General features: G+C 41.2%; 1 non-coding gene across 1 annotated transcript; it reads left to right on the plus strand.

The window, feature by feature from the left end:
- The first annotated feature begins 488 nt into the window (after nucleotides 1–488).
- Nucleotides 489–595, plus strand: LOC141654188 (small nucleolar RNA R71). The gene has a single exon (XR_012547752.1). It is a non-coding gene; the product is annotated as a small nucleolar RNA R71 (small nucleolar RNA).
- The last annotated feature ends 6963 nt before the right edge of the window (nucleotides 596–7558 follow it).

Here is a 7558-nt window from a genome sequence, read left to right on the forward strand (position 1 = left end):
TTGGATGGAATTTGGTGTTTTCAATGTAATAGTTGGAATAAGAGGTACTACTCTTGTATTCTTGAAAAGCATTCACTTGTTCATTTGTTCCCCTACATTCACTTTGGTCATGTCCCAAAGTTTCACAATTCTCACATATCCCACTTCGGATTGATGAAGATGCCGTCATGGCATTAACATGATGCTTTGGTGATTTTGAGGCTTCTTAAAGTCTAGCCATAGCTTTTTCAAACTTCAAATTGATGGTATCAATGTGAGCACTAAGTTGAGCACCCAATTGAGTAATGGAGTCCACTTCATGCTTTCCTCCTCTAGTAACCTTGCGAGGCCTACTATATTGTGAGTTATGGACCGCCATTTCCTCAATTTTGTTCCAAGTTTGATTGTCATCAACTTCGGTGAACATTCCATTTGATCCCATGTTGAGAATGTTCCTTGAATCTTCATAATGACTGTTCCAAAATTGTTGTACCAAGAACCACTCGCTAAGTCCATGATGAGGACATGAGCGACAAATTCCCTTGAATCGCTCCCAAGCTTCATACAAAGATTCTTCATCTCTTTGCTTAAAGCCCGTAATTTGAGCTCTTAGCATGTTAGTCTTTTCCGGAGGATAGAACTTTTTGTAGAAAGCTAGCTAGAGTCAACTTCTTCCAAGAATCAATTCCGAGAGTAGCCTTATCAAGGCCTTTAAACCATTGTTTCGTGGTGCCAATTAGAGAAAAAAGAAATAAGACCCATCGAATTTGGTCTTGAGTTACACCGGTTTCAGAAATCGCATCACAATAGTCACAAAAAGTCTCCATATGAGAATGAGGGTCTTCACTAGGCATCCCCCCGAATTGGCTTCTTTCGACTAATTGGATAAATGCGGATTTGGAAATAAAATTTCCGGTTAAGTGTTGTGGTGTGGGAGTACCATTGGGTAGGATCTTCTCGGTGGGTACGGAATGTGATGAAAACTTAGGCATTGTGGATTGATTTTGTGTTGGATTTTGTGTTGGGTTCTCCTCACCTTCTCTTGCAAAAGGGTTGATGAATTCAATAGTATTTGGTTGAATATCTACAACCTCACCGATACCTCTCAAAGTTCTCCTAGCAAGTCTTCTATTGGTTTTCAAAGTCCTTTCATTTCGTGATCAAAGGGTAACAAGTCACCTTGTGACCTTCTAGACATGCAAAATATCAAACAACTCAAAAATAATTAGAACAAACCTTGAGGAGTTTTACTTCCCCAAGGCAAAGAAAGACACAACTAATAACAATACAAGAAAATCTAAATCAAGTTAACACCGTTGATACCCGTCGTTGTGAGTACCAAAAATAAAATTTATAATCCAACTACAACTATAGACAGTGGTAGCGGGGTCGAAACACAGCGAGGCGAATGTAATTAATAATTGTCTATTTCTAGTCTTAAGGTAACAGTATGTGGGGGTTGATTGATTTGAGTGATCTATAGCTAAGGCAATAAAAGTAAAATAAACTAAACAGTAGATGAAATCAAGAATTAAAACGGTGCTAAGATGGTCGGTTCTAGTCTTAAGGTAACAGTAGGTAGGTCTAAATCAAACACGTGAGACGGGAAAATAAGAGGTCCTCTCGGTCCACTCTCACAAGTAGCATCTTTCGATCTCGCTACAGGTCCCTAATATCACTAATACTAACTTTCGTCCAGAAAAGTGACTCAAAAGGCTAAACTAGCATATCTTTCGATCTCGCTAATCTAGTCGTCTTAATTAGGTAGGCTATCTCCCTTCCCTATCTTTCGATCTTTATTGGGTCGGTCAAATCCTAAACATTCAACTAGTCGCATGCACTCGATTCATCAAATATATAAATTTAAATTAATTAAAACGAAACATATCTCACAAGACCAGTCGATCGACCAAGGTAGGCGGTCGATCGACCGTGGCGCGATTCAGGGTTCCCTATTCTAATGCCGCCTAATCTACAGTTCCCCTACATCCTAGCACAAGCTATTTAGCTACTCATACTGAGAATAATAACAATAATAAAATTGACTAATAAAACTACTGAATTCATGATTAAAACGGCTAAATAAACGATTAACATAAGATGATAATTCGGCTTTTGGGAAACTGATCTAGCAATTCTAAATCTATGAATGAAAGCGAGATAATTCAATAAAATCAGGAGAGTACCGTGTGGAATTGCGAAGGAAAAGAACAAAGCCGAACACGAAAGTGAATTGTATTGAATACGAAACAATATTCCAAACCCTAATTATTTGATATTCTAATACCTTAATAAAACAAAAGAAAAACTCGATAAAAGGGAACCCCCTTATGGTGAAACTAAAGCTACGTTATATAGGAATACAACGTAGTTCTTATTTCCTAAAACCTAATACAATGGGCTTCAAACTTCTCGATCTTTTAATTCACGTCTGAAAGAGCGTCTTGGTCGATCGACCAAGCAAGGCAGTCGATCGACTGCTCTTCGCTGAACAGTGGCTACTGGAACTCGTGGGTTGGTCGATCGACTATGGGCAGCGGTCGATCGACTGAAGTAGCTGATATTTGACTTCTAACTTCTCGTGGATTTGTCTTTCGGGCCTCGAAATGCGCACCAAGCTCGTTCCTTGAGCAAATACTTCACGTCAAATGAAATGAAAGATACTCGGGGACGGATTTGGCTCAATATCTACTCATTTCCGCATAAATCTGCAATATTACATAAAAATACGAAAGTAGACGAAATGGGGCAAATAGTAGCCCTAAACCACATAAATGAGCTCTGAAATGCGTGCAAAATAGGGTGTAAAACATCATATAATTGACACGCATCAAACTTCCCCAAACCAAACCCTTGCTTGTCCCCAAGCAAGAACTAGACTCGATCCTAAAACCTAATGGAACGAGTTCAATCTCAGAGCGAAATGCACATGTAAAGCCTAAACCGATTTAATGCAGCAACCAACAATCAATTAGAAATGTGAATCATGCAAACGAGTTATGTAGTCGTCAAAAACTGCTGAACCGTCAACTATAGTGACTCATCAATATGGACTCTCGCGGGTCGCTCAAATCACTCAATAAATACAGGTGAATATATGTGAAAGATAGAAAGAATTCATTTTGTTAGTGACACTCACCTAACTACGACCTATAAGAACATGCCTGCAATATAATTTGAAAATAACCTCTACAACCGTACATATGCATTCCAACCAAACAAATGACCATGACACATGCCGAGGTATATATGGATATGTGAGGTAATGGGTAAGAAGAGGCAAAGATAATTATGGGAATGTGGAGGTACAGGTGATCAAGCTAGTACCCAACAAAACCATTTGACAACATCCACTTCCTTACTCATAATCAACAATAAAACCCGGTGCTAATTAGAAGCACAAATCTCACAATCTCCATAATGATCAATCAACTCCCCATAAGATACAAATGAAACATGGGAGCAAAAATCGCCATGTGAATAAAGACTTGAAACATGCGAATTGATTTCTTTTCTTCTCGGGCATCGGTCGATCGACCAAGTAAAGCAGTCGATCGACTGCATTAAACAGTGCAGCACTCTCTTTTTTTTTTCGAATCATTTTTTTTTTTCTTTCAACTTTATTTTTTCTTTTCTATTTCTTTTTCCTTCTTTCCTTCCTTCCTTTTTCATCTTCTCAATCATCGTCTCAAGACGAGCATATGCCACCAAAAACGAAGTAACAATCCCAATAACATAAACTACTAGCTTGACAAGGGCAAGCTAAATGTAGGATGTAGTAACGGGACAAAAAGGCTGTTTTTGGCAGTGTGGAGCTTATGGATAAAATGAGAAAAAGGGGACCTCTACCTCATGTGTCAACAAACCACAAACCGAATGCACACAGGTATTAAGCAGATCAAATTCATATTTATGCATATTTATGTAACATGTCTCATAAGGAGAACTACTCACAATCCTAGATAAACTGGTCATGAATGACACCAGTTATAGGCTCTAAACCTCAGAAAATGATGTAGCTTGCCAAAAATCTAAGTCAAGTTCCAAGCTCAGCAAATAATTTAACGAAAACTCGTAGATATGCATACGCCATTCTACTAATAACATGTCAAATTAGCACGGCTTAGCCAAAACAGATGCAAATGCAATGTCATCATTGAAATACTACCGTTTCGACTCGACCTATATGCTAAAATAAACGTGAATTTATTTGAAATTTTTTTGAAATTTTTCAATTTTTTGAATTTTTGTGTATATATGGAGAAATTAAACAACAATGCAAGACAAAATGAAAACGTGAATGCAAGAACATATGAAATGCAACGCAAAACCCTTCCCTAAACCAAATCGCACAATGTCCCCATTGTGCAAAATCATGTAATGAAGTAAAGGAAAACGGGAATTTGCGAGAAAATTAAGTAAACAAGACAGGAACTCACAAGACTTTAAGCGCAGCAAAAGGAAACCTCCCCAAATCAGCGTGAGCTAGGAGGTTTCAGTAGCTAGCAGTGCTACCAATAAGTACCTGAAAAGACAACAAATACCACGCATAAAACCGAGAAAGCAATGTGGGAGCGGTAATTACGTGCATAAGATGAAGAAATTGAAGAAAACAAAATTATGTCGGAAAATAAAGAGGAGGAAAGACTCCCTCAATTCCGCAAAAACGACCAAACACAGCAGGGGAAAGGTCGAAAACAGGCACAGCAGCTCTGGGTGGTCGATCGACCACATCACCTAGTCGATCGACCAAGGTGAACAGTAACAGGAGCTTCTGAAATTCGCAGCCCAGTCGATCGACCATAGGAGGCAGTCGATCGACTGGAAAACTTGTTGTAACTTTCTGATTTCTTCGAATTATCCCACTAACTTGAGCTAATATGGTCTACAAACCTGCATACACACATAATAACGTGCCCAAAATTACACAAAACTCAAATGTAAAGTCTAAAGTGTTTAAAAATCCCAAACAAACTTAAAAGAGCGAAGTCTCGCGCACACAAAAGCAATAAAATAGAAAGTCTAACAAAAAGCAATAAAAACAATGTTTTAAGAGAGCATTTGATCAACTAATAGTTGATCATGAACGGCCACGGAATGGCCCACTTGTCCGGCTTCTGGCTACTAGAGGTAGCCTCAATAGTGCTCATCTTCTCAGCTGCACTCTACTCAGCTCCAGCATCCGCAGAACTCCACGGATCAACATGTCGGACATCTTCCCACTCAATGACCTCTTCGGACTCGTCGGAATCCAGATCAGACTCCGTTGCTTTGACTGGCTCATCTTCGGGCTCCTCATCCGTGCCATAGCTAAGGTATCCTAGACCGCCTCTTCGAACTATTGCCTCCTTCACAGCTGGAGCAACATGTAGCTTTTCCTTCCCAAAACCAGCTCCTGCAATATCTAAAACAGAAGAATCTTCCTCCACTTTGCTCCCAGTCTGGGGCGGAGGTGTCACAACAGGAGTAGGGGTAGAGATAGGCATATCAGGAAGTATAAAATAAGATTTCTTTTCAGAAACCGTATTGCAAGTGACGGGCCACATGGGGTCTTTCTTCCTAGCTGTCTGGGCAAAGACAATGGAGTGCTTCCCTACCTTAAAGGTCAAAGTACCTGAACCAACATCAATAACTACACCAGCAGTGTGCAGGAATGGTCTACATAGAATAATAGGAATGTGGGTATCTTCGGGCATATCTAGTACCACGAAGTCAACAGGGAAGAAGAACTTCCCTATTTGCACGGGAATGTCCTCTAAGACTCCTATTGGCTGGACCGCAGATCGGTCAGCCATCTGTAGTGTCATGTTGGTCACTGCAAACCTAGTCAATTTGAGCTTCATAGTAAGACTCAAGGGCATTACACTAATACTGGCTCCTAGGTCACACAAGGCTTTCTCAATAGGAAAGGTGCCAATATTACATGAGACTGAAAAAACTACCCGGGTCTTCTAGCTTAAGGGGTGCAGTGTGGGTCAAATAAGAGCATGACTCCTCAGTGAGTGAGACAGTATGCACAGTTTCAAGTGACTTCTTTTTAGATAAAAGTTGTTTCATGAATTTCATATAAGAAGGCACTTGATTGACTAACTCAAGAAAAGGAACTTGCACATTTAAGCTACGGATAACATTTTCAAATTTATTAAATGATACCTGTTCCTTTGTCGGCACTAATCTCTCTGGATAAGGGGCTGTAAGAAGTAACTTAGCCCTCTCTTCTAAATCTCTCATGCCGGCATCGGTGGACTTAGGATGAAAGTCCACAACCTTCTCCTTGTTGTAGCTTGACCCTTCTTCAGACCGTCTCAAATGTGAACCATTAATCGACAAAGGGTCGTACTTCGGAACCGGAACTGACCCATCAGCATTTGGATCTTGCCTCAATATTTTCGGGGCAGTCGTACCCCGAAACAAGTGATCCCTCAAGTTATCGGGCATTGGAGGACGAAAAGAATCACCTTCAGCAACGCTGTTAGTCGATCGACTGAGTAGTGCAGTCGATCGACTGGAATCTACAGGACCAGAGGCTACTGTTTGTCGCGGACCGGTCGATCGACTAGGTATGTCAGTCGATTGACTGACATACCTGCTGATCGTCTTTTTCTTGTTATTATTCGTTCCAGCTTTCTTCTGACTCGATTCCGCCTCATCTTTTTCAGCGACATCCTCGACCATAGCAGGCCCCTCAAGGGTAGACCCACTCCTCAAAGTAATGGCATTAAGGGTCTCCTTTTGGTCCGTCTGAGTCGGTAAATGTCCCGGAGCTCGAGTTGTATTCTTTCTAGCCAATTGGGCAATTTGGCTTACCAACATCTTCATCCCGGCCTCTCTAGCTTGGGACTCTTTCAACAACAAATTCTTCAACTCGGCAAGATCAGAACCTTGGGATTGTTGCTGCTGCGGCACATATGGAGGCTTTTGAAACTGCTGCTGCTTATGAGGGGGCACATAATTCTGCTGCTGGTGTTGCTGCTGTGGAGGTTGAGTCGGATTCAAGACATTTTGGCTGCTCCACCTCAAGTTTGGATGGACATTCGGCTCATAGTAAGTGTTTGTCTGCCTATAATATTGAAAGGCAGCACAAGACACAAAGGAACTAGGACAATTGTCTGAAACATGTCCCTCAGCTCCACATCTTTTACAGACGAAAGGACCGTCTGAAACAACATTTACATGGTAAATCCTTCTTTTTGAAGCTCCTCCCAATTCGTACTTATCAAATCTCGCCGTGAGAGCCTCTAGTGCAGCTACAGAAGGAGATTCAGCAGCTCTCCTTTGATTTCCCCGGGAATTCCCATACTCAGCATTGTGGGTGGCCAAGTCGTCAATGATCTTCCACCCCTTAGTCTCTCCCATATTCTCCTGGAATCTGCCACTGGCTGCCGCATCCAGGATAGCTCTCTGATCGTCATAGAGCCCATTGTAGAACTGATTGCATAGGCTCCACTTCTCAAACCCATGATGCGGAATGGTTCGCACCAGCTTCTTGAAACGGACCCATGCCTCATGAAAGTTCTCATCAGGCCCCTGTTTAAAGCTCGCGATTTGAGCTCTAATAGCATTCGTCTTCGAGGCAGAG

The sequence above is a fragment of the Silene latifolia genome, chromosome 4 (genome assembly GCF_048544455.1).
Source record: "Silene latifolia isolate original U9 population chromosome 4, ASM4854445v1, whole genome shotgun sequence".
NCBI lineage: Eukaryota > Viridiplantae > Streptophyta > Magnoliopsida > Caryophyllales > Caryophyllaceae > Silene > Silene latifolia.